The sequence below is a fragment of the Sceloporus occidentalis genome, unplaced genomic scaffold (genome assembly GCF_023333645.1).
Source record: "Sceloporus occidentalis isolate IW3139 unplaced genomic scaffold, rSceOcc1.0.p SCAF_6, whole genome shotgun sequence".
Lineage (NCBI taxonomy): Eukaryota > Metazoa > Chordata > Lepidosauria > Squamata > Phrynosomatidae > Sceloporus > Sceloporus occidentalis.
In genome coordinates, this window is record NW_028316986.1 from 106,741,907 (window position 1) to 106,769,563 (window position 27,657).

The following is a 27,657-nucleotide window of genomic DNA, read 5'->3' on the forward strand; positions in this document are numbered from 1 at the left end:
AATTCTTGTTGCTGCAAGGAACATGGTTTTAAAAATTTAAAAAACAAACAACCCTAAAGTGCCAGAGCTTTTACTGATTTATGCATACTTTCTAATGTGACACATTTTCCCTCTTACTTTAGCTGCAGAGAGGGGAAGAAAACACAGCACACACATACACACACATACAGAGGCCACGTTTTCTGCATGTAAAGTGTGTGTGTGTGTGTGTTCTTAAAAAGGCAGTGGTTGGCTGGTTTTCCGGACATGATGTGGTTGAAGCTGTCATCGTAATGGAAATTCATTGCTGTAGCTATGGTAAATCGAGTTTTCTGCCTGTGCTGAATGCATTAGTCTAATGAGATGTTTGCAGCTGGAGAGCGGAGCTGCTGGAGATGTACGGTGTGCTAACAGACAGGGAAAAGATGGCTTGTGGAATGGTCTGTGGGCATGTGCTCCAAGTCTTCTACACTTTGGGCCAAAATACCTGGTGTCTGTAAAGAAGCCGACCCATCACTAAACATAAGCAATAGGTAAGGGGGAAGCTTTCTCTGTGTGTATGTTTTTCCCTGTGCTTTGTTGCTGCCATTGAGTTGCTGTGTTATTAAAAATAAAAATCAGCTGTCATTATATCAGCATGCATTGCTATAGACATCAGTGTTTCTAAACAGCACCATATCTTCATATGGTTTGCGCATGTGTACATGTCTGCACATATGTGCTTCAAGGTGTATGATGACATAGTCAAGTTCATCTTAAGTTTAACCATCTTAATGCTAATTAATAGTACCTTCTTTGGAGGAGCTGAGTGGGATAGAACCCATCTTCCCACACATGAATATGTGGGGTTTGTTTTTGTTTTCTCTAAATGTGTGTGCTTGTATATGACTGGCAGCCTCTGTGATTCTATGTGTATGGTGATAAATTTGGGTGTCTTGAAGATTTTTCCTATGTCTGTCAAAGTGGACTTTCCCTATTTCTGATGAGTGGGTGTGTTTTATATCTGCTTCTTATTGCAGAGCACAAAAAGCATGCTCTTGCCATGGATTTTTAAAATCAGACCATGAATGCCTTTCAGCATTCGTTCCAAAAATGATCTATTTATTTATTTTAAAAATTATTCTAATATCTCTCTGCTGAAGTTAACAGGAAACCTCTCTCTATATCTGCAATTTTAGCATAATGATTGCAACTTGAAAACCATGAAGCATGTAACTTATACAGAATGCAATTTTTAGCCTAAGGGGTGTGTTTGACTCCTTTTAAAATTCCTTCTTGCTCTGTTAAAAAACAGTATTTTGGAACATATGTATAACCGCTATTCAATTTTACACTCAAAACCAAAAAAAGCCAGGTGAAAAAAAATCTCACTTCATAAAGCTCTCACAATATTACTAACATCATAACCTTGCACTTTAGACTAGGACAATTAACATCAAGTAGTAATTAAACAATGAACATTTTTGGCATTTGTTGTTTTCCATCTCCTCGTGGTACTTTGTAAATAAGATCCTATGAATAGAGTTTAGGTGAACAGGCTCGTCCCAATAAGAAAGAATAATATGGAGTTTTCTCTCAGCATTTTTGTGACATTTTTCTGAAATTCAAATTATTATTATTATTATTGTTATTATTATTATTGTTTTTGTTGTTGTTTTTAAATGCCTGTGTATTTGTGGTCTAATAGCCTCTGAATAGTGGATGCTTCTAAAAAGAAAACAAAAACAAACCTGGTTATTCTTGGTTTCCAACACTGGAACCACAGAAAAATTGGTGTGTGTGTGTGAGAGAGAAAGACACACAAACAGAAACAGAACATGCAGTGTGTTTGTGTATTGTGTATGCAGGGCTGCAGCCTGAAAAGCAGCTGGAATTAAAAGGTTTGTATCTTTTAAAAATATATTGTGTTTAGGACAAGCCTTTAAGGATAATTCCCAAGCTGCTATAAGCCAGAATTGTCCTTAAAGCCAATAAAGCTAGAGAAGTTGGATTTATGTTGATTTGGTGTTGCACAAATTCAGTGAGTTACTACATCTCACGATTCTGATATAGCCTATCTGTGGACCAGGGGGAGAAGCTTCAGTTGCGTATGTCAGCTTTAATCATCAGTGAATCTGCTGACCTTTAGAATAAAAATGCTTTGAGAAAGAGAGAGAGAAATCCTTTAGCAATTTTATACAGTTTAATCTTGTCCACTTGTATGCATGTATTTTATCCAGCAAAAAGCAGTTGAAGTATTGCTGAGAGGAGAGAATGGTGAGAATGGTTTAATTTCCACTTCTGGGGAAACGAATGGGATGATGTCTTGTGCTAGATCAAAAATTTGAGATGAATCTCTTGTCAGAATCAATCCTGACATGTAGCTTTGCACAAAGGTGTCAGTTGGATAGATTTGATACCTCAGTGTCTTCAGAGACCTGTTTGAAGCATTTGTAAGCAGAACACTTTGTAATACACAGGTGAATGCCATGGGGAACAGAATTAATACTACAAGCTGATGTGTGAGTTTGCACAGCCTTCTGAAACAGTTTATATTGTGAATGAACAAACAGTGACCACACAGTCTGTAATATTTTTCAGGTACTTACCAAGGCAGCTCAGTTCTCACATTCACCTGGAGACTATCACTACTTAATTTTGATCTGCATCCTCCTTTTTACAATCTCCACATAGAGATAATAGTTATTTAAGATGGTGTGGTGTTTCCCCCCCATCCAAATTGCCTCCCTTACAAGCCTCACCGCCCTGCTCTTTGAACTTGTTGTTTTAAGGTGAATTAAAGAAAATACAAATGATATTCTCCATCTCACTCTTTGGCTCAAAGCATATATTTTCAAGACACCTAGTGTGGTATAATGTTTGGAGCCTTGGATTATGACTCTGGAGACCAGGGTCTGAATCCCTCTTCAGCCATACAAACCCACTGGGTGACCCTTGGGCAAGTCACACTCTCTCAGCTTCAGAGGAGGGCAAGTCAAACCTTTCTGAACAGATCCTGCCAAGAATATCCTGTGACAGATTCGCCTTAGGGTTGCCATAAATCATAAACAACTTGAAGGAACACAACTTGAAAGCATACAACAACAACGTATATTTTTCAATAACATTTTAAACTGTGGTCTGTTCAAACCTGTACTTATAGCAGAGGAATATGCTATGATTTTTTTAGCTTCTGGGTATCACAGTTTCTGTGCCTCTTTCTTCCTCTTTGCTCAAGCACTCAATAAATTAACCTCAGTGATGCAGCATCATCTTTACTTATTATTACTATTATTATTATTATTCTTTTTTTAAACCATAAATTAATGCTAGGAAACATCTGTACATATTTCAGATAGTACACTGTAAGATGGTGCTAAGGGACCCCAAAGTAATGAGGATTTAAGTAATTTGTGGTCAGTCAATAGTACCAATCAATCAATAGCTATAAGCACTTAACAGAACCTCTGTAGCTGTAGATGGTTTATTAGATGCTGGGGGACAAAGAACAAGGAAGGACTTTCTTGTTTGTATCCTGTTCGTATGGTCTCCTGGAAGATCCCACCTGGACACAGTGGGAATGGGATGCTAGACTAGCTATCGCTTTAGGATGATCTAAGAAAACTTTCTATATATTTGTAGGTCCACCCCAGAGCCTTTTTTCCTTTGTGTCATCAGAAGCTATAGCATTTAGAAGACCATGGTTTCAACAAGAACAGAGCAGTGACAAGATGGCACACCTTGAAACAATACACTTCTGCCATGGATAAACTCACCACTGTCCATGGCAACTGAACACTTGCTTTATTCTAGGATCCTAATGCTTGTGGCTTTTTTGTTTTTGTTTTCTCTCTCTAAAACACAAGCTAAACCCTGAAAACTTGATTCCACCTTAAAAATACTCATGTCTTTCAATTTGAACTGACTGACTGATGGCAAGAACAAGTGTTGCGTAGTGGCTAAGAGACACAGCTGTGAAGCAGGGGGCCTCTGAATCAAACCTAATGTTTCCCATAATGTCAATAGCCTTCAGCCAGTCAATCTCACCAGATCTCAGTCCTGCCCATTTCTTGGGCAAAAAATGAGAAAATAAATAAATAAATACTTAAAGTTAGTAATGTATTAATAATTTCAGCAAGAGGATAGATATTACAGAGTAAAATCAAAGAAGAGAGGGACAAAATTGATTCATCTTGCTCCAGTCTGAAAAGATCAGGAACTTGATTTATTAATTTGTATATTATGAATCATTGCAAGTGTGTATGTTATTTTATATATATTTGTTTTATTTATCCTAACTTAAACATGTAAAATCAAAGCACAGGCTTAATATTACAACTACTATAGTTATTACTGCTTTAAGTAATAATGCTTGTTGAAACTACATTTGTATGGAAAGCTAAAAAATATGAATAATAATAAAAAATGTTTTGTTAGGGGTAGTGGATTTTCCCTGCACAAGGACCCTGCTGCCTTTAGGGTCCTTGATGAACAACAGTTTTTATTTTTATTATTATGGGCAGGGAACCATCTAATTAAAAATAATAATTGTAAGCTGCTCTGACAGCCTTTAGTGCTGAAGGGCGGGGTATAAATACCATAAATAAAATAAAATAAAATAAATAATTATTACCTGTTCAAGTTAATGTAAGATATGGTCCATTCACTTGAGTTCAGTAGAAGATGATAGCTCCAATGTCTGCAGGGTGGTGAATCTGTTCTGTTTTAAGATAACTGTTAAAGGAGTTGTCCAAGGTACTGAACCTATTGTAGGGCTAGGGTTAAGCAACTAAGGTAGCTCCACTGAAATTGCATACTATGTACTGTATTAGCTACCTAGAGTATCTTGCATCTCTCCCACACTGCAGAAATAAAACAGTTTGACACCACTTTAACTGTTTTGGTATTCATCTTGGTCTGTCAGAAAGCATTGGTGCCTCACCAAACTACAAATGACAGGATTCTGTAGGAAAGAGTCACAGCAGTTAAAGTGGTGACAAACTGCTTTATTTCTGTAGTGTGGATACACTCCCTGTTAGGTGTTGAAAACATGAGCACATCAAATCCCAATTCTAAGGTTCAAAACATGTTGCAGAAATAATCCACTTTGAGACCGCTTTAACAGCCCTTACTCAGTGCTAAGACATCCTGAGACTTGTAGTTCATTGTGGCACCAGAGCTATCTGGCAGAGAAGGCTAAATGTCTTGCAAAATTACAATTCCCAGAATTCCCTAGAATTGATCCAGGGCAGTTAAAGCAGTCTCAAAGTGGATTATTTTTGCAGTGTGTTTTGGACCTAAGACATGCTTTGCTAACTTAGTGGCAAAAATCAGAATAATTAAAAGAACCTTTAAGACTAACAAATTTTATTTGGCATAACTTCCAAATAACTTTTTATTTGGTATAACTTTCATGGAACTGATGAAGTGGGCTACAGTCCACAAACATTTACACCAAATAAAATTGCCAGGCTTTAAGGTGCTACAGGAGCCTCAGTTGTTTAACCCAACATTACATGATCAGACCTTTACACATGCAATGGGGTTTCCATGTTTTCTTCTATAACCCTGTACCCATGAGCAGGTGCACACAAGAGGCTACCAATGGTGTCCATTCTGGTGAATGACTGACATAGCTGGATGCAACTTTCTGTTCTGTTTCTTGGCCCAAATTACAATATACAGAATGGCAGAATGGAACATGTAGCAAATGCTTTATGTGTGTTTTACCAGAGTAAAAATGTTACTTAATGATAATAGAGAATATGTTTACTTATGCATATGGAAAATACATTGATTTATTCCTGAATATATGACGATGGGAACTCTTCCAACTTGAACAGTTCCCAAAAGAGCTAACAGTTTTCAGATTTTTTTCAATGCAGAGTAATTTACAAGAGTCAAATATCTTTTTTTAAAAAAAATCATATCATTTGAAAATATCTCACTTTTCATATGCCTTCACAAATGAGAATAAAGAGGACTAAAAATAAAACATGTGTGTTTAAATCTCTTGACCTATTCCTGTCTACTTTTCCCCACCCCCTGCCCATTTGCTTTTAAATGGGTGAAATTAGCCATTATTAATATGCAGGAATATATTAATAACTGAAGCAGAGATGTGCTGATTAGTGAAATGGCATTTCCCTCTACTCAGGATGCATTTTTAAGGAGGGTTTCTCTCTCTCTCTCTCTGTGTGTGTGCTTAAGAAATCCCTTGAAAATAAAAATAACTCAGTAGTATTGTATGCCTCTATAGCAAGAAAATCTTGGAATTTTCTTGGAATTACTGGAATGTCTAAGATGAAAGTGTGTGTGTGTATACAAAACATTAAAGATTTTAATAACTGAAGGATGAATCATGGAGTAATTTGACTTGTTTCTTTCAGTCGTTTATTTATTGCCCAGAAATCACAAATAATGGATTATAATTGAACACATTGATTTCGTAAAATGTATAAAATTTAAAATGGTGCTTAAAACCAAGTGGAGAAAAATTGAATAAATATATTACCATAATCTCATAATCATGGAGCAGTCATAAGTGTAGAGCTAGGTGACATGGCAGCATTTGTATCCCCACCTCCCTTTTTCTTTTCTGCAACATTCTCTTTAATTGAATTGTTGGAGCCTGAATGTAAAATGTTAGGCAAAGATTCTGAAGAAGGTTCCCCACCAAAAAGCTTTTTTTTTTGTGTGTGTGTGTGTGATGGTTTTGTGAACTATAATCCCTCCTCACTCTCAGTTCTGCTTTTCAAGAAGAAACTATAGTTATAAATGACTTGTCTGTCCATGGAAGACATAATATTGTCTGTGGACATGAAAATGGGTCAAAAGGCTGCTAAGATAGGGTGAAAAAAGACCCATCCTTTATAATACAGTACTAATTTTGAGAGAGAATTTCACACCTAAAAGCAGTGCAAAAACCTGAAAGAGAATATCATCTTTAGAACTTGTATACATCTTATTGTGTTGTATACTAGGATCACATCTTGATTGAATCTTACAGAATTCTTGTAAAATATATAAGAAGTTCCCATGTCTTCCATCTCTAAGAATTCTCCTGAGGATAAATTACTGTGGAAGACGGGGGGAGGGATTCCTCAAGCCTATGCCATTGAGCTACAAGTGGACTTAAGAGTACGGGAAAATGCTAATGTTGTCAGGAATCTTCTAATCACAGGTATTGCCTAGGTAACCAGAGACTGTGAAGGAAGGAACTTTAAAAAGATTAACTGTTGCCATGTTCATTGTTTCATGAAAGATGATGGGCATATCTTTATTAAACAGATATAGAGACAGAGTGTGTAGTCAAATTCTGTGACTATATAACATTGGAGAATGCTGGTCTTCACATTACCTCCAGTTTTGTAAATCAGTTTTCCCCAGGCTGCTTACACCATTTGTACTATTACTGATTCTCAAGACACTTGTAGGGATCTTCTGTTTTCCCTGTCATCAGAGCACAATCTCTCCTCTCTTCAAGGGCCAACAGCAGGACATGGAAGGCTGACATTGTCTCAGGAAATGTGTCAGGTCCCAGTATCATCATCAAAAGCAGAAAAACCTTCTCTTCCATTTGAGTCTTTCTTTTTATGCACATTGACAGATTCCTCCTTAATGCAAAAAATGACAGTGTGTGAGGAAAGGAGTGGAACCACAAAAGTGGACATAGTCTTAATTTCTTGGTTGCATGATTGTTAACTGCATAAGGAAGAATGTCCAGTTAAAATTGATCCAGACTAGAGCTGGGGAATGCCGCTGTTATGGAAAGTAGATTCTGTGAGCTGTACCCTCCGAAAGTAACTTTTCCAACCCCTGAGCCAGATTGGCAGTTTTCTGAGTGAACTGCAATTGATACTGGAGTGAGGAACAGGTTGTATTTACCTAATGCCTTGCACCATATCCCACGAATTGTCTCTGCCTTGACTCCATTTTCTCTGTGTTTGTTTTCATACTCTCTGGCTTATGAATGAAATAAAACTCCTGCATGATTGGCATGACCCCTTCCACTTGGGAATTCTTCATACATGATGCGTAAATCACCATTTAGTCTTCTTGAATTATTTATGCTCATGTCTGAGCATTGTTTATCTAGGATTACAAGCACAAGCAAAGCAGCATTATTTGCAATGTGATATTCTGGCCAATGTAGATTATATCTTCACATTAAAAAGTTGTTAAGCCCCATGTATAGGTACTTCCAGTTTCTACTTTTCCCCATGTATAGTTTCTGTCTGCAAACACACACACATTCACACATGCTTTTAACCATAGATTTGTGCAGTTGTTCCCCAGTTCCTGTTTATTTGTCAGAAACTAAACCTGCCTACCAGGTGAATACTGAATTTGGTCATGCTCCCAATGAATGGAATTAAATACCTCTTGATAAAGGGAAGGCAACTTATTTGGTTGCTTTGAGGTTAAATGGATAATTGTGTATAGGCCATGCTGAGTTCCTTGATATAAGTGAAGGAGGGATAAAAGTGTTAGAGAAAAAGGAAAAAGGATGGAAGGATGGAATGAAGGAATTTTATTTTATTCTAATTTTATTTATATCCCGCCTCTCTCCCAGCACAGCACTCCAAGTGGGTCACATCCCATTTAAAACAAAGTACACTTCCTTATGGGAAGATGTTGGATGATGGTTAACTTTGTTATGTTTTACATTTCAGGTTGAAAAACTCTATAAAACAACAAAATATGCTAAAACCCTTTTTGATACAAAAGTTAAAAAATTAAATAAACAGTTCTAGTAAAACATTAAATTAGAAGAATTAAAAACACATTAAAACAAATTGTAAAAGTAAAAATATACCATGCCCCATTAGAAAGCTCAGTTTCCCAGAGTAAGCTAAAAGCCAATGGTCTGGCGGAATAAAAAGGGCTTTGCTTGCTGACAGAAAGAGAGGAATCTGGGGGGCCAACTGAGGCTGCTGTGGGAGGAAATGCCACAAACTGGAAGTAGCCTTATCCTCAGTGAATCCATTGGATGGTGGCAGGACAGAAAGAAAGCTATAAAACCTTTCCCCAAACATCTTAAAAATCAAGCAGGCTCATACTGTCATTAAGAAAGTCTGAACCCAAGCCATCTTATTTAGACGCTGTCCACTACATGTACTCTTTAATAATGAAAGTAATATCTGTATGTCAGTATTAAAAATCTTACAGAATATTTTTAATAGATGCCCCAACTGCAGCTGCCATATTCAAGTTTAAATTCCAAACTGGGGAGGAGAGGATGGAGTCCTACGAATAAAAAAGTAACTCATTGGAAACAATTTTTTAACAGGTTAGAAAACAGCACAAAGGCTCTCTCAGGCACTGATGCTAGCATTCTTAATGCAGGAAAACATCAGGAAAAGAGGGAAGGGATAAAGCATAATGCCTAAGATTCCTGAGGTTCAAAAAGGATGGGGAAACTGAAGAGGGCTTTCTGAGGTACTATTGCTGGAATGATTCCTGATTATTATTATAAACAGATGCTGGCGAAATGTCAGTAAGAAACTCTTCCAGAACATGGCCACGTAGCCTGAAAAACCCACAAAAAACTATGGATGCTGGCCATGAAAGCCTTCGACTCCATCTTTTGAGTGTTAGGAAAAGGTCCAGGAAGTGGCAAGTACACTGCAAATAGCAGCAAATTATCTCAAGACAAAAAGCAAACTATCTAGCAGAGTTTCTTCCTGATGTTTCACCAGCATTCTCTGAAGATGCCAGCCACAGATGCTGTGCCTGAAAAACCCACAAAAAACTATAAATATAGCTTGGTTCTAGATCTGGGAATCCAAGGGTTTAAAGGAAACAGCTTACTAACAGAAGCACCTATTTATGCATGTCAGGGTGTTGACAAGCAAAGTGACAACTAGATTGTGAGTCATTATCCTATAATAGTGCTGTAATTTCCTGTTGGCCTTTTTATAGGTAAAATGGCAACCCCCATACACAAGGGGAAAAGATCAGAATTCCAAAAAGCTCTTTCTTTCAAAGACTTCTCACAGCCAGTATGACCAGTATTAGGTGGCCATGCTGGCTTAGGAATCCTGGGAGTTGTTGTGTAAAAAACCCTAACTTTTCCAAGCTCTGGCTTCAGCATAGTTGGAGAATCCTGAGAGTTACAGAAGGACTAATAATCTTTACAAAAGAAATGCTCAGAAACAACAGAGGGCTGGCTGATTTTTGGGGACAGATGAGAAAATGCATGGAATATCCTGAATGATTCTTAAGTTAATAATTTTTACCAAAAAAAAAAAAAAAAACCTAGGAAAAAGGAGTATCCTGAAAGAAGACACAGCTGATTGGCTAGAACAATCCACCGTGTGACATTTTGGCACCTGTCCCATTTGTAAATACTCTAATTGGAAAACAGAGCACTGTTCTGAAACCCTCAAGTACTGGCTCATAAGGCGGTCCAGTTCATTGAAGAGAGATTTGCAGTGTAAGTGATTATATGATCTGAAAATATTACAACACAGAAGTGGAGGCATCAGAGAGAAAAATGTGTGCATATGAGATTACTGTGAAGAATCTATTTATTATTAGTGCTACTGAAACTGCACACTTTACCCCTGCAACAGAGAAATATTTTGCATATATCTTATCTCCTGATTCCGTTTGGTGGCCTCCATCTATTTTCCCAATCAGTGATGAATGAGAGCTGTGCCTTGTAGCACTCTCTCATGGCTCAGTAAATATTCGAATTTATTTGCATATTGTTAGTGGCATAGCTAAGTGCAGCATTTTAAAATAACCCACAATGGGTCTAGATCATACGAGGAATTTATGTTTCCAAGATCATAATTAACAAGGGATAATTGAATTCAGGAAACTCTGGAATCATGTGCATTAATATTAGTTTTATTGAGTCTCCACTTACAGGGATTCTTAAGTCAAATGTGGTTATTTCAGGCAGTCAATTAACTGTTGAAATTAAACACTGGAGTTTCTCATTATTGCCTTTTAATCTGGAGCTTCTCTTGATATATTCCAAAATCCTTGTTTGTCTGTTTATTTGTTTTGGATATTCAGAATGTGCTATTTAAGAAAAGTGTGATTCTCAGAAAACTGGCCCTTGCACTTGGATACACAAGTCTGCTCACCCAACAAATAATTGGCACTGTCAAATTGTAACAGAAGGGAGCTGGAATCTGGCCCTCAGCAAGAAGTGCTGAGAGCTTGAATCCAAGCCGCCACTTCACTCCCTCCCTCTCCAGTTCCTCCAAACAGGGAATTGGTGTGACAGTACTGACTATGTGCGATGGTATGTTTGCTACTGACTACAGTAAAGAACCACACAAATAAGACCTAAAGATTCTGGATGCTGAAGAACATACCTGTGAATGTTGCATTCAGTACTCTCTGGCATGAATGCCCTCTCTCCCCCCCAAAAAACCCAGATAGAGCATAGATTAGAATATGTACTAATTTGCACACACTGATTTGGCAGACAACCCCATTCTTTCTTTATGGAGTGAGCTGGGCTACTAACTTAGATAGTAGTCCCAGTATTAATCAGTTAAAAAATAATTCAACATTCCTATCTCCCATCCCCCCGATGTCATCAGTTTGGAAAGACACACATCCCACTGGTGTGTAGTCTGAACCATGCCATTTATTAGTTTAGTCTGTAGCTTGCAAGTTAATCCTTACTGAGATGACTTGGAAAAATATCCAGGAAAAGGTACATTTTATTTCAGTGGAGTTTAAGTTCCATTATCCTGACAGCCATGATGGCATGCAAATCATTCTTTTATTTATTTTTTTAAATGCAAATAGAGACTAACAATTGTTCCTGCAAACTTTATATAAAAAAGGGTTAGTTATTATTTATTAGTCCTTACTAGAGTAAACCAATTGAATCAATCCCACTTCCATAAATGTTGACTTACCCAGGTCCTCTTGATTTTATGGTAGGTTAGCTGAGGATAACAACTGGATTTAGTTCAATGAAACAAATTGGATTGTTCTCCTAACCTGTGTACAATGCTTGCATAATAATGAACAGGTTTTTGCTTTGCTTGGATAAATGCACATTGAATGAATAACAAAATGGCTGTTTTGACTTTCATTTCCCCCTCCCTCAAAATGTCTCCTAAAACATCTTCCCTCATCAGAATAACTCACAGGATGTTGTTGTGTACTTTAGGTCACCTTTAGCACACAGTGACACACACAGAAAAAATAGAGAAAAAAGATAGAGTTCAGAGTGTACAGTCACCCCTCTATATCCACAGACTTTTTTTATCCATAGATTCAAGCATACACTGCTGGAAATTATTTTTAAAAAATATAAATTCCAAAAATCAAACCTTGATTTTGCCATTTTATATAAAGGACACCATGCTGCTATGCTATTATATTTAATGGGACCTGAGCATTCATGGATTTTGTTATCCACATACTGCCTTAAAGATGTTCCATATATGTTCATCCTTAGTGGTCTATACCGAAAGCTACAGTTTACAACTTGTAGCATGATTTGTAAACATGAAATATTTTGTAGGGCTTCCTTAAATTATCACTATTATTTTGTGCTTACTTCATGTGTTTAATTTTGGGATTTAAAAATTTAATAAATGAAACTGATGCATTCTTAAATTCCACATTTCAGACATGCTCCCTTTTGGTGGGGTCCCCATTAGTACACCACTTGATACTGCCATAAAAATGGTGCATGATAATGCAAATTAAATTTGATTGAATCACAGATGTACAAAAAGTTAGTTTGTGCTTCCAAACTTCCAGGTTTAAAGCTTGCACACTTGCTGATCTGAGAGATCTCCTCCCACCTGCTCCCCCTTAGAATGGCAGTTACAATGGTTGTTTTGGAAGAAGTCTCATGCTTGATAGGATTTGTCATGTATTTGTAGGAAGTGGCTTTTGTGTTTTACGTTATTGTTTTTCTCTCTGGCAGTTAGTTTGATTGCATCTGAAATAATCCAATGTCTTTTCTTTGAAATGACATGAATGTATTAATAGTCATGGATGTTACCTATCCCAGGTAAAACAAAAAGAAGCACTATCCCTTGAATGGCAGTGTTGTATGATAGATAGGATTAGGACTGGGGCTGAATAATGTTTCTTTTCTTACCAATGCTATCTTGTTGTCCTTGACAGGAAATGCTGCATGCCACTTCTTCCCACTATTTTGTAAAGAAACCTAAATATCCATGGAATAGTTCACTTTGTATAGTGAGCATTTTGCCTGGCATTTTATCTAGTTCTCCAGTCACTGAATAATTCTCAGGTCCCATCGATGTTCTTTGCTGGAGTTGCACTCTTCAGTCAATGTGGAAATATGTTCCATTGCCATCCTTAGGACTTAACACCCCATTCCTCTTATCTATGTTTAGTCTTAAGCAATTTATTAAGGATAATTGCTATGTATCCTAAGAAGAAATGCTGTATTGTATTCATTTTGCTCCAGTTATTTATTTGAATTGAGGGTTTTGAGTATGAACTTATAGAGGAAAACAGGGTAACCATTTTTTGTCTTTGTTTTGGACTGCCCTGTCAACATAGGGATTGAATCCACAATGAAAGAAATATAGGTGCTTTTTCTTTTAAATCTGACAGTCCTATTATCAAAGCTGTGGAGTTTGTCACAAGTTTACATCTATTATGACATTATCCCCCCTGGGGATGGTCTTTTTCTTAATTGAATTTCCATAGCAAATGTGTTCTAGACATCAATGACAGGAGGATGAAAGTCCCTTGGATGTATTCCCATGATGATTTCTCTGTTAAAGAGTATTGTCTGTATTTCAAGCACCTGCAAATTCCTGGGAGTTTACTCTTTTAAATGTCCTGTACTGGTAAACATACTATTTGAAAAGATATGGTTCCCCCCTCCCCCAGTTGATATTGTTGGACACATTTGTTTAGTTGCATCAGCTTGGCTCTCTAGTAAACATGAAAAGTTTAAAAATAGATTACCAACAAACAAATTAAATGTCATATTTTGCTTACTCTAATGAGAGGCACACTGTTTATAATCTGCTCTGTTTTTATTAAATTTGAAGGCTGCCTTTTGCAGGGAGAAGAACTGAGTTAGTAAAGTATGCTAATTCAGGCTGTAAGTGGGATGAGTGTAATATTTTTATTTGTTCCCATATAAAAAAAGAAGCAGGAACAAAATCTGTGGCATTAGAGATGAAGGTTCTAATTAATTGTGCTAGTTTCCTACTTGCAGGGGACCTCCCCCTCAACAATATCACATCAGTAATCTAAAGCTATGCAGCCGGGATACACACCGCCATATAGTACGTATTGTATACATACTAGGGTTAGGAAGGGGCGGTGCTTCCGCACCCCCCTAACCCTAGTACGTATACAATACGTACAAGATGGCGGCGCCCCTTCCACATGGGCGCCGCCATCTTTACGTACTGGACGCATAGCGTCCAGACGTGTCACGGCGCCTATGACGTTGCGAATGCGCCAGCGGCGCTTCGCGACGTCATCAGTGCGCCGCAAGAAGAAGCTCCGAAATGGAGCTTCTTTTTTGCTCCGCGCGGTTTGGCTGCTGCAGCTCCCGCGCGGAGCAAATGGCGCCGGCGGGGAAGCGCTGCAAAGCGGCGGTTTGTATCCCGCCATAGTTACACTTAATACTGCACCCAACATAGACCAGCCAGGAATGTAATTGATATGATAAAGATTATTCCAGTCCCATACTCATCAACAGTCCCCATTTGACAGGAAGAGTTCCAATTAAATCTCTGTTATACCACTTTTTCAGATGCTTTTAAAATGCCCTCTTGCTATTTTCTCTCTTTGTCCTCACCTTACATCAGTTGCTGCAAATTGGATTCAAAGCAGAATAGTTTGTTGTTGTTGTTGTTGTTGTGTGCCTTCAAGTCATTTTTGACTTATGGTGACCCTAAGGCAATCCTGTCACAGGATTTTCTTGGCAGGTTTCTTCAGAAGGGGATTGCCATTGCCATCCTCTGATGCTGAGAGAGTGTGACTTACCCAGGGTCACCTGGTGGGTTTCATGGCTGAGCAGGGATTTGAACCTTGTTCTCCAGAGTCATAGTCCAATGCTCAAACCAGTACACCAGGGACTCCATTAACTCACCGGGGGGGAAAGGAGAGATGGGAGTAGAGTCTTGCCCTTCCCATTCAGCCAGGCAAAAGCAAACTGTTGCAGCCTCTCCTAGCTTGTGTGTTCTTCTCATTAACAACATTTTCCATCTTGACCACACTCTGATGTTGTTTGGCTTCATGTGGCCTGGTTTCCATCTGTGAAATGTTGGAGGGTATGCACTTTTGGTATGTAGAGATAGGTTTGAAGTTTTAATCATGTTTGCTCTAGACTTGGCTTCCTAGTCCCTTTAGAATCTCCACATTTAACACTCAAGGTCTCTTCTCCACTTTGTCATTTCACCCAAACCACTCATTAAACAAAGCCTCAGCTGGGTCCAATGCATTCAGATTTAATTTAAATGATTTCAGAGAGGCAGGTCTTATTGCCATTATCTTGAAGGATTCCCTAGTTAGCAGTATTGTTTTCTTTTGTTTCATTTTTAAAAAGCTAAACAATTTCCCTAGAGGTTTTAAGATGAAGTTATCCTTCTAGAAAGTAAGCAGCTGGACAATGAATTAGTGTGAACAGGGTTTTAAACAGGTGTTTTAACATGGCATTTTTAATTAACAAAAATGCAACATAGGGCAAAATTTGTGCAAACCCTGGTATTCCAGGTACTTATATACCTTTAGTGGGTGTCATACATGATTCCTGTTTGTTTGTTTGTTTGTTTGTTTGTTTATCAGTTGGAAGACAATATTGCAAAAGTAAACAAAAGAACTCTGTAGCCATACCCAGTTATTTTATATAGTTAGCAGGGTCAGCTAGCTGTATGGTGCCAGCAAGGAGACTAAGGGGCGGTACAGATTAGCATTTAAACGCTGGCCCTTTTTGCTATGCAGTGTTACCGCAGCAATCAAATGGAGCGATAATGCAGTGCAGCAAAAAAGGAGCCACCTAGAGCGGCTCCTTTTTTGCGGCTTCGTAAAGGCTGAGTCGCAGCCCTTACGACACTGTTTCCTTGCTGAGACGTGTGGGTGCTCAGATGCCCATACGTCATCCCTACACCCCCCATGTGGGTGGTGCCACTGAATAGTGGCACCGGCAACAGGTAATAGGGCACAGGACCATGTGGTTGGTGCGTGATCTCGAGCCCTACTATCACCACCAGGATGTCACGTCCTGGCAGTGTGTATCGGGCCTAAATTATTTTACTAAAAAGCATGCCCATTCAACAGTGGTTCAGTTAACATCAGCATGTCAGGTCTTTAACCCTGATAGCATTAAAAAAACCTGTATTTTCCAGAACATTCAGGCACAAGAATCCACATTTGTCCCCCATTTTGTAAGAAAGAGTTATTTTCTTACTTTTAGGTAAGCATTGCTTTAAAACCAAATACCACAAACTCATCCTGGCAGATTTACATACAGCTTCTTTCCCTACTCACATAATAGAGGGTTTAATATACCATACAGATTAATGTTTGAGTTGGTAGCTTCAGACTAAAACCCATGTTATGTTATTGTGCAACTTTCATCATTCGTAAGCCAGGATCCAAAAGGTGTAAAATACCTTTCTTTTTTGTTGTAGAATGGACAAGCTCAAATGCAAATGTAGTTTCTTATTCTGCTTTCCTGGTGGCTGTATTTGGGCAGAATGAACAGTACCAGAGGTTATTGTAAGCTGAAATCAATTTTAAAATGTACACTGATAATTTGTTAAAACCATAATTGTACACAATTCTTTATTTGATAAAAAAGTGTGATATTCCTGTTTTCAAAATGTTGGAATTCCAGAATGCAAGACTTCCAAGGCAATTTGTATTTTCTGCATTTGACTTTTTAATGTGTGTGGCAGTCTTGCTTGTTGCAACTGCCATAGATTTGTTGACCCACTGAGCAAAGTGCTTATGCCCTCTGATATCATTGTGCTGTCATGAAGGGAAGAAACCAGTTTGTCCTCACATTGAACTTGTAAGAAGGTAATGGATGTCACATCACTCAGATGTTTCATCAAGTGCTCAGTAGGTAGCATTTACTAGATATGTCCTCTTCACATCTGTTTGTGGGCAACTCAGCAGTGCAAACTCAGATTTGCTATTTCAGCAGTCATTATTTTCATTAGCCTTGTCCCTTGGAATAAGGATGGCAATGGCTGTGTTAAGCTTTAACTCTTACATTCTAAAATTTGGTTTTGGTTCTTGAAAAGCTAAAGTCAACAAATGCTCCATGGCAGCAAGGAAATCTAAAACATAATGTACTATAGTGATAATTCTACAGTATCAGATGGTTGTGTGTCTTCCTATACAGAGAATGGTTTTTGGTTTGTCCTGTATTTCTACAATTGTTAATTTAGAGCAGAGGTTGGTATAATGCTGGTGATGAAGCCATTCCCCCTTTCTCTGGAGAAACAGGCTTTCTGGAAAGTTCTTTTCTCCAAATTCTACTGGCACCCTAGGGATAATGCCCACAGGCCCTATGCAGCCCACTTCAAGTTTAAAGATAAAGATCTACAGTATAACATGAAAAGGTGAACTGTGTCTTTGAAGGTGTCCATCAAAAGTTATACCTGATCAATAGAGTGAGGAGTCACAAAGACACTGATCATGTCATCTTTCCTAGTGTGTTGACAGGTACTGCATTTCTGTTTGAGTTATTGTACTTATTTCTAAGCAACATCAATGCATATCAGTTAGTGAAGGCAAATTTTAAGCAAAATGTCTTCCTTTGGCCTCTTTTTGGTGCTGCACATGTGGTCATCGTAGAAGTCTAAGAGACCAGCTGCAAAGAGCTGAAACAATGGCCTGTTACAAACGGGCCTTTTAGTACGGAGTCAGTCCGTACTAGGGTTAGGAAGGTGCGGTGCTTCCGCACCCCCCTAACCCTAGTACAGACTGAGTCTGTACAAAATGGTGGCGCCTCATCTACATGGGGGCCGCCATGATGACGTCACGACCGTGCCGCCTCTATACGGGGCGGCGTGGATGTGACGTCGTCGCAGCTTTTTCCAGCAGCTGAAATATCTGTTAATACACCTTCATCAGAATCAAACAGTTTTGAGTTCTGTATTGAACAATTGAATGGAGTGGTCAAAATATAAATATTCTATATGCTTAGGTCCAGCCATTTGAAAGCGCATATCTCCTCATATGAGCCTACTAGAGTCTTACTATCCTTGGGGGAGGGCTAGGTTGGTGGGCAAAAGGAAAGAACCTTCATGGCAGCTGCTTTCAGGCTTTGGACCTCCATGCCAAATGAAGTCCCATCTGCCCCTCTCTGTTGTCTTTTTACCAAAAGGCAAAAATCTCTTTGTTTAAACAGTTCTTCAGCCTTGGCTGACTAGGGTAGCTTGATGTGCAACTGGGTGTGCTAATAATATGCATTGTGTATTTCAAGTGTTTAATTGTTTTAATTTTTAATGTTTTAAAAACAGTGCTTAAATTGAAATTAATCTTTAATGCTCTTTAAAACGTTTGTACTTAGAATCATAGAATCATTTAGTTGAAAGAGACCACAAGGGCCATCCAATCCAACCCCGTGCCATGAAGGAGTACTTCATATTGTTTTAACTGCTCTGTTTCAATTTATGCTGTGAGCAGCTTTGAATCTCATTCAGGAGAAAAGCTGGATCATCATCATCATCATCATCATCATCATCATCATCATCATCATCATCATCATTTTTAATATATAAATTTTGAAATTAGATTGCTGCTGTAGTCCCCTCCACCCCAAATAGTGAAGAATTAAGCTCTCCAGACTAAAATCTTTAATTTCTGAATGTAAACATGAACTATTTTCATGCATCATTCCTTGTAGGCAGTATTAAGATTGATAGATGAATAAACAGATTGATCCTATGTTTCTAATGTTGTAACCGCCTTAACAAGATTCTTAGGCCCGGGACAGACTGCCCCAAAAGGGCGGGCTGGCAGCAACCTGTTTCCCTCCGGATGGACACTGCAGCCATCAAACTGTACGGTGTCCTTCTGGAGTAAAAAGAACCCAGAAAAACCAGGTTCTTTTTCAGTTGCCAGGTGGATATCACAAGTGCGCCAATGGCTCATTTGTAATGTAAGCGAGGCGCAGCAATGTGTATATGCTGCTCGTTGCTTACGTCAAGATGGCAGCGCCCATGTAGACAGGTCACCACCATCAGGCCACCACCATTACTTACTAGGGTTCCGGACCATGCGGTTGCTGTGTGGTCTGGAACCCTAGTATCGCCCCGGCCACACCCTTTTCGGCCCATCTGTCTCGAGCCAAAATCATTCAGACTCCCCTTGTCTCCTGGCCTTTTCACTTTTTGAGTAAAACTATTGAGTTTGTTTTTAGTTTAGATAGTTTGCAAGACAGTAAATATATGTCTATACTTCACATGAGATTGTCATAATCTCTGTTTAAAAGTATACATTGGGAAAGAATTGTTCAGTGAGTCAGTGCTTCCTCACTCTGCTACCTCCCATACTGGGTTTGGGCTAGCTGAGGAAGTCACAAACTTGTGGAAACTGCTTCAAAGGTAAAATGATTCTAGAGAGAAATCAACACAAATTGGTGCACTGGTAATTTAAAAATACAAAACCAAATCATTAAGTTTGGAAAAAGGTGTACAAAGGAAGAACAGACATGTTAGGGATTTATAAGATGTTCACAGTGCATAAAAAGTTATATACTTTTTTCTGTCCAGCAGTCTATCCACACTGTGCAATTATTGCATTTTTATACCACTTTAACGGTCACATCTCCATCTTATGGAATTCGTATAGTTTGATAAAATCCTTAGAATTCTCAAGTGTACTGTTCTGAACTACAGTACTAGAGCTTTCTGGCAGAGTAATCTAAGGACCTCGCCAACCTACAAATCTTGGGATTCCATGGAAAGGAATCACAGTATTATCAAAGTGTTATAATTTCATGGGGTGGATGCACCCTAAGTGTTCTGCATACAAGTCTTTCAGTTACAGCTAGAGAAGATGAGAGTACATATATGAGAAAAGCATATAAATTAAGGGAACAGGCAGAGATCTTAGCATTGCCACAGGAGCTGAATCCATGGGACATGACTCATGTTATCTCAAAATGCACTGAACTGCATACAAAATGTGTGATTCCTTCTCCTCACTTAAAATATAAATATTAGATTTAGAAAAACCCTTTTTCATATCTGTACTTAGTTACCCATCATTTTAAGTTATGAACATACACTTTTGCCTTTTTTTCAGATTTGTGCTTAGTTATCCATCATTTTTCCTTATGATCATGCATTTTTGTAGGTTGGAAATACCCCAACCCCACCCCTATATTCTTGAATGACACTAAAATATGAGGGTCAGATTAAAATGTTCATACAGCAGGTGGGGATTCAGCCTCACTTGCAGAAGTAAGTTATGGACTCCTCTTTTACACAATGGAATGTGTTTTAATTCAACACGATGAGTGACATGACAAAAATTACTTATCCTAGTGATGTTAATGGAGCAATTCACCTGAATATGAGTGTGAATTTTCTGTGCATATCCTACAAATAGTATGAAAGACTTCATTAAATTGCATGTCTGGCTCTGGAACATGCATATATGGAATGCATATAAGTTAATTTACTCCACTGAGATTTGAGTCCTGCTTCAGTAAATAAATGACTGGAACAAAAGAGTGTGTTGAAACAAGAGTGTGCTGAAACAAGAGAGTGTGTTGAGAGGCCCTCATAATTATGACTCTGGCTGCTGTTTGATATCACTTTAACTGCCAAGGCTCAGTGCTATGGAACTTTGGGATTGGTAGTTTGTGAGATACTTAGCCTTCGCTGTCAAAGATCTCTGGTGCCTCACAAAACTACAAATCCCCAAATTCCATAGCACTGAGCCATAAAAGTTAAAGTGGTGTCAACCTGCTTTATTTCTATAGTGTGGAAGCAGGCTGTGTAGCCTCAGACTCTGCTTATGAAACTGATGAGAAATGGAGCAGGGAGAATGTAATAAATATAATTAATGGGTTAGGAAGAAGTGGCATAAAGTATATATGAAAGCAACAAGGGACATGTCTCAAGATGTTCAAAAGACAGTTGTTTAGTGGAAGCAAAGCCTGAGGTATTTTGGCCTATTAAGGCTTTCTTCAAGGAGCTAATTACAATCAAAATTCAGAAATTTCTGAATCAAGAATTCTAGACTCATTTATTGGGCAAAGGAAAGGAAAGTATGTAGGAGTGTATCTGATGAGGTTAAATGCATGAGTGGACAGGCAGTGAAGATGCAGTGAGTTTTAGAGGATGCCTCAGGACTTAAAATGTCTACATGTTTGTTCACAGGTACTTTCCCCTTTACTCAAAGCTTGAATGTTCATGTTCCACACAGAAAGTGCAAATTCTTGTGCAGAAGAGAAATATTTACATTTATCTTGTGCAGCAAACCCACAGAAATAACTCAGGCCGCAGTTGTACCTTTGGCCAGCCAAGTACACAGCATCAAGTACACAACACAGTTTTGTGGATTTTGTTATATTTTTCTGTATGGCTAACTCGGCTACCCCTGAACACATTTCCTGATACTAAATTTAGCTGCAGCAGGGGAATCCTACAGCTAGTGTGATGTAGTAGTTTGAGTGTTGACTTATGACTCTGGAGACCAGCGTTTGATTGCTAGCTCGGCCATGAAACCCACTGGATGATCTTGGGCAAGTCACATGCTCTCAGCTTCAGGGGAAGGCAATGGAAAACCTCCTCTGAACAAATCCTACCAAGAAAACCCCATGAGAGGTCACCTTAGGGTTACCATAAGTCAGAAATGGCTTGAAGACACACAACAACAAAAAACAAAAACAAAGGGAATCCTAAACAAGAGGGACAAAGAATTGGAACTCTTTAAGGTTTCTATCTCCAACAATGGACTATGATTGGCAAGTGCTTTCCTATAGAGCTCTTAACCATTTTTCAAGATGTAATGATACTTTCTTTTATTAAGAAATTCAATGTTCTTTGCCTAAGAAAGGTGCTGGTAGCCTCCACAGGACAGGGACAGCTTGGATCTCAAGGACAGATGTTTTTCTGTTGGTAACGGAGTTGCAATTTGATTATCTAGATTTTACTGCTATTTGTTTCCTAGTTCCTACACAGCCAAAAAACATGGGTGCAGCCTCTGCCTGCTTGGTTATCTGATTATCTTATCTGACAACAGAAGTAGCATCTTAAGACAAGACTTGTGACTGTAATATCATTGTTTTCTTCTGTATGATTTTAAACACCTTTGTTTGATGAAGAAGCCAGTTGAGCTTCAAAACCTTGCATGAAATATTTTGTGCTTTTATAGGTGTCTCAGTAAAGGTATCGTGCTTTGTGGATTTTGTATTTTCTTGTATTTAGAATAACTACTCAGGGAATTATTTCCTATGGGAAAACAAACATAGATAGTTCCACTCAGACTGGATCCTTTTTCAGGATCCAGACTAAGTGGAACAATCTGTTTTTCCATAATAAATAATTCCCTGAACAATTGTTCTCCAAGTCCATAAGCATATTCACTTGGCATTATTCTGAAGCTGCTAATGTACTTGGGCTTTCTCAGTCTGCTTATTGTCATGTTCAATGTCAGCACCGGTGGGCCACAATGCCCATAGCATTAGTAATATTAATAAAATCTTACCCTCTCTTACCACTTTTGGCTATGGCACAGATGGATATATAGGCGTGGTCTAACATAAGTGCCAGTTCATGGGGGTAAGAACAGTGCTCCATCATCATCATCATCATCATCATCATCATCATCTGTCCTCATTATCACCTCCACCTCCATTATTCCCTTTAGATAAAAAGAAAAAATGCAGAGGTATAGCTACGAAGTGGACAAAATGAGCAATTATCCCACAGATATGGATTCTGCCCCCTTCATGAAATTATCCTGCAGCCTCCAAATTTCCAGCCAGGGACGTAGCCAAGGGGGGGATCTTGGGTCCGCCCCCCCCCTTCTGTTAGATAAAATGAATGGTGTGTGCTGCCACACCGCCGCACCCAAGCCCTATTATAATGGTGTCACTTAGTCTGGACCCCCCTTCCCAAAATCCTGGCTACGTCCCTGTTCCAGCATTGCATAGAGTGAGACACTGAAAATAGATTACTCTGAGAAGTCTTCTGTTTGCTCTTCTTGTAGTGTTTCCTGGCCCTTTTCTTTGGATTCCTAAACTATACTTCTAAAAAATGTTCAACTGAGGTGTTCCCTTACAGCAATGCTAGCAATGTGGGCTCTGGAGGAACATTTAATTGGAAGGAAGAAATATTAGCTAGCTGCATTCCTAGCTGTGCCCCTGGAAAACATAAGATTATAAGACCTTATAAGATCTTTGCCTCAATCTTGGCGAACCGACTTAAAAAGATTCTAAATGAATGGATTGAAGAAGACCAAGCAGGCTTTTTGCCAGGAAGATACCTGAAAAACAATATAAGAACTGTGGTAAATATACTTGATTTATGTGATAAAAATGTGAACAAAAAAATTGGTTTGGTATTTCTGGATATGGAAAAAGCCTTCGACAAAGTATATTGGGACTTTATGAAAGAGGTGCTATCAACATGTGGAATTCAGGTGTCTTATACAAAATGGATTAACATGATATATAATAAAAAAAGTTCCCAAGTAATTGTTAATGGTGAAAGAACAAGACCTTGTAACATCTGCAGAGGCACAAGGCAAGGATGTCCTTTATCTCCATTATTATTTCTAATGGTTATGGAAATACTAAACAGAAGAATAAGGAATAAATTATTATCTCAGGGAATCAAGATCAACAAACATGTATATAACCTTCGTGCATTTGCAGATGACCTGGTAGTCTTTCTAGAAAATCCAAATTTGAACATAAACAAACTACAAGAAATATTAGATGAATTCGGGCAGATAACAGGTTGTATGGTTAATAAAAATAAAAGTGGTATTTTGATTAAAAACTTAACAACTCAAGAAAAATCTGAGTTAACGAACAAAACGGAAATTAAAATTGTAAAAAAAGTTAAATATTTGGGTATAACTCTAACTGGAAAGAATACAGAATTGTATGAAAATAATTATACTAACTCTTGGAAAAAGATTAAAAGTGACCTGAAGAAATGGAATAATCAACAATTATCACTTATGGGTAGAATTGCATGTATACAAATGAATGTACTCCCAAAAATGCTTTTTTTTTGTTCCAAACATTGCCGATAATATGTAATAAGAAACCATTTAATGATTGGAACAAGGATATATCCAATTTTCTGTGGCAGGGGAAAAGATCTAGAATAAAATTTAAAATAATGTGTGATGATAAAGAAAAGGGAGGTCTAGGATTACCAAATTTGGAATTGTACTTTAAAGCATGTGTGCTAACTTGGATTAAAGAATGGATATTACTAAAAAATAAAAAAAATAATTGACTTGGAAAGTTATAATTTAATTTTAGGTTGGCACGCATATTTAAATTACGAGAAATGCAAAGATAAAAAATTGTTTAATGAACATATCTTTAGAAAACCGCTTCTGAAAGTTTGGAATATTTACAAAAAAAAATTTTATGGAAAAATCCCTAGATGGCACTCTACACAAGAGGCTTTACATAAACATCAAAAACTAAAAAGACAACATTGGCTGTGTTATGAGGATCTAATATGTAAACAGCGGGACGGTGTTAAGATAAAATCAAGGGAGGTCTTACAGAAGGAAGGATTTGATATCCATTGGTTCAGTTATATCCAAATTGTAGATGACTTTAGAAAAGATTCAGTAAAGTATGGGATAGAAGTAGAATCGAATAAAATAGATAAAATATGGAAAGGAGAAGGAAAACATATGATTTCAAAGCTTTATAAGATTCTATTGGAAATGGAGATGGAAAATGAAGTAGTCAAAAATAATATGATAAAGTGGATGCAGAACATTAGAAATACAATCCCAATGGATAGTTGGGAAAGATCATGGATAAATACCCATAAATCCTCAAAATGTACCATACTAAAAGAAAACTATATTAAAATGTTTTATCAATGTTATGTTACACCATTTCAATTAGCTAAAATTAAGAGATCTAGTAACACTAAATGTTGGAAGTGTAAAAAAGCCTCTGGTATGTTTTTTCACATGTGGTGGCAATGCAGAATTGTACAAAAATATTGGAAAAATATCCATAGGTACATCACTAAATACATGCAAAAACGTATACCTTTTGTTCCTGAACTATTGCTTTTGAATATAATTGATACTAACAATTTGAAATTAAATCCGGATGAAACTAGTAAAATATTGTATATGATAACAGCCGCCCGGCTTGTATACGCAAGGTATTGGAAAAAATCCCAAAGCCCCGTAATTACAGAATGGGGAACCAAAATTCGTGATTTTGCAATAATGGATAATCTATCAATGATAGCAAAAGGTAAATCTTCACAGCAATGTCAAGTAGAATTTTTTGTTAGAAATTTAAAGCTCAAAGATATTTTTTTATATATACGAGAAATAAGCAAAGAATCTAGATGTAAAATATGAATTTAGTTACTGGTAAAATATGTAAATCTAGTTTTTTTAATGATTCGAGTATATTTTAGGTTAAAACTGATAACAGATTAATTTTTTCAATATATATTGTCAAATCTGTAAATATAAGTCAATAAAAAAAAGAAAACATAATGATAAAAGAAGGAATTTTCATAGTTACTGTAAATAGTAGTATGCAAATAAAGCAATCAGGAGCAACAATGGCCATGCTGGCTGGAGGATTCTGAGAGTCACAGTCAAAAAAAAAGTTTATTAGTTATGACCAAGAGGCAGTGAAGTGGCTCCTCACATGTTTAAGGATTGCTCTTTCCCCTCATGTTCACCAAAAGAAGTAATTCCTGATAGCAGGTATATTTTGTTGATATATGGTGAAAGGCATATTTTATTGAAACAATGTCTAACAGTCTCAAACAAGTATGTGCTGGTTTGAATCTCTTATTATTTGCACCTTAACCTTCCAATAGCTATTCTCCAGAAACATGGCTAGGCAGAGTCTGCAGCAGAAAAAAAAAGGAACGTTTTATGCATTCATATAGACTGGGTGAACTGATTAAAAATTAAAATTGATTTAAAAATCGATAAAGGGGACTGTTAATTGCCGCCATTGCTGCTGTGTGATTTCAAGTGATATCCGACTTTTGGCAAACTATCACAAGGGTTTCTTGGTAAGATTTATTCAAAGGGGCGGTTGCCATTGTCCTCCTCAGAGGCTGAGAAAGGGTGTCCTAGTCCAACAGCTAAACCACTGCATGTTGGCCTTGGAGGATAATATTTGTGTTGTGTGCCTTCAAGTCATTTCTAACTTATGACAACCCTAAGATTATGGAATTTTCTGAGCAACTTTTGTTCAGAGGAAGTTTGCCATTGCCTTCCCCTGAGACTTGCATGTGACTTGCCAAAGGTCAGCTAGTGGGTTTTATGGTCAAGCGTGGAATTGAACCCTGGTCTCCAGAGTTGTAGTCCAACACTCAGCACACTGTGCCACATACCCAAGTGTAAATGAGCCATATGCAGATTGTTCTTATGGTTTTTGTTCTCTTTTTGTGAAAGTTCATGTAAACACATCAGTCCAGTATGTGTTGAAAGGTGTAAGATATTTTCTCTGCCTTGTTATCCCAAATCTCTGCCTCTTGCTAAGGCAAAGGCATATTTGCTGTAGTCCTTCAGGACAGAGTGTCTGAGGGGCAAGGGGAAGAAGCCACTGCAGATCATTTCCTTTTAGCTCAAACAATATCTCCTATATCTTCATCTGTAGTCTGGGGAAAAAGTGACATGTTGTTGCACACCAGTTGAAAAGGCAGCAAAATACAATTGTGAGTGTCCCCCTCATTTTCCCTCTTCGCAAGCAGACCAGCATGTGGTCAGGCCTCTTACCAATAAAAAGCAAGCTTATGCTGGTCAGACAAAGAATGAAAAGGAAGCTGCCCTCTGGGCTACTATTTTATCAAAGGTTGATTTAACCATCTCAAATTCAAGCAGTGTTTCTTCAGTGCATTGTGTTTCCAGATTAGATTAAACACTTAATCTTGTTTTCAAGGTCAAGCAGAGTTTGATTAAGTTTTCTGGTTCAACTTTATGTGATTAAAACCCACAACTGCTCCTTTCATCCCAGTTCAGGACAGATTTGTCCATATCCCCTTTGCTCATAGACTGTTTGTGATGGAGTACTTTGAAAACAAGAACTGTGGACAACATCCTCTTATTAGAATCAGGACTGTGGCCTTAATTTTGTCCTAGAAAATGCTTAAAATTGTAACTATTTTCTTAGAAAGATATGGAGAAAATCTATTCAGAAGAAATATCCTTTTATTTATTTCTGTTTCATTTGTGACCTTTTAATTGTGTAATCCTAAAATATGCCCAGTTAGAAATAAATGCCATTGTATTCAGCTGGGTTTGGTCCAAGAAAGTAATAATACTTAGGACTGCAGCTCAGTTTTGGTTAGGATCCAAAGAACTGTGCAATTGGTTTCACACAGCCCAAAATGCTTTGGGCTTGAGTTTATTGTTTATTTGTTTTTATTTTATTAATACCCCATCTTTCTTAATAAACAATTTTTAAAAACAAATAAATAACCCAATAAAAATATTAATTCATTTAAATTGCTGCTGCTGAAGTGGTGTCATTTCTGTTTTTTTGTTTTTTTTACTGACAAGAGT

General features: G+C 37.7%; 1 protein-coding gene across 1 annotated transcript in view; it reads left to right on the forward strand.

Moving 5' to 3' along the window:
* Positions 1–429: 429 nt before the first annotated feature.
* The window catches only part of SCML4 (Scm polycomb group protein like 4), a 116,409-nt gene continuing 89,181 nt past the window's right edge, over positions 430–27,657 (forward strand). Inside the window, exon 1 of the mRNA XM_089528521.1 lies at positions 430–512. The gene's annotated coding sequence lies outside the window, so the exon portion shown is untranslated. The remainder of the gene's footprint in view (positions 513–27,657) is intronic.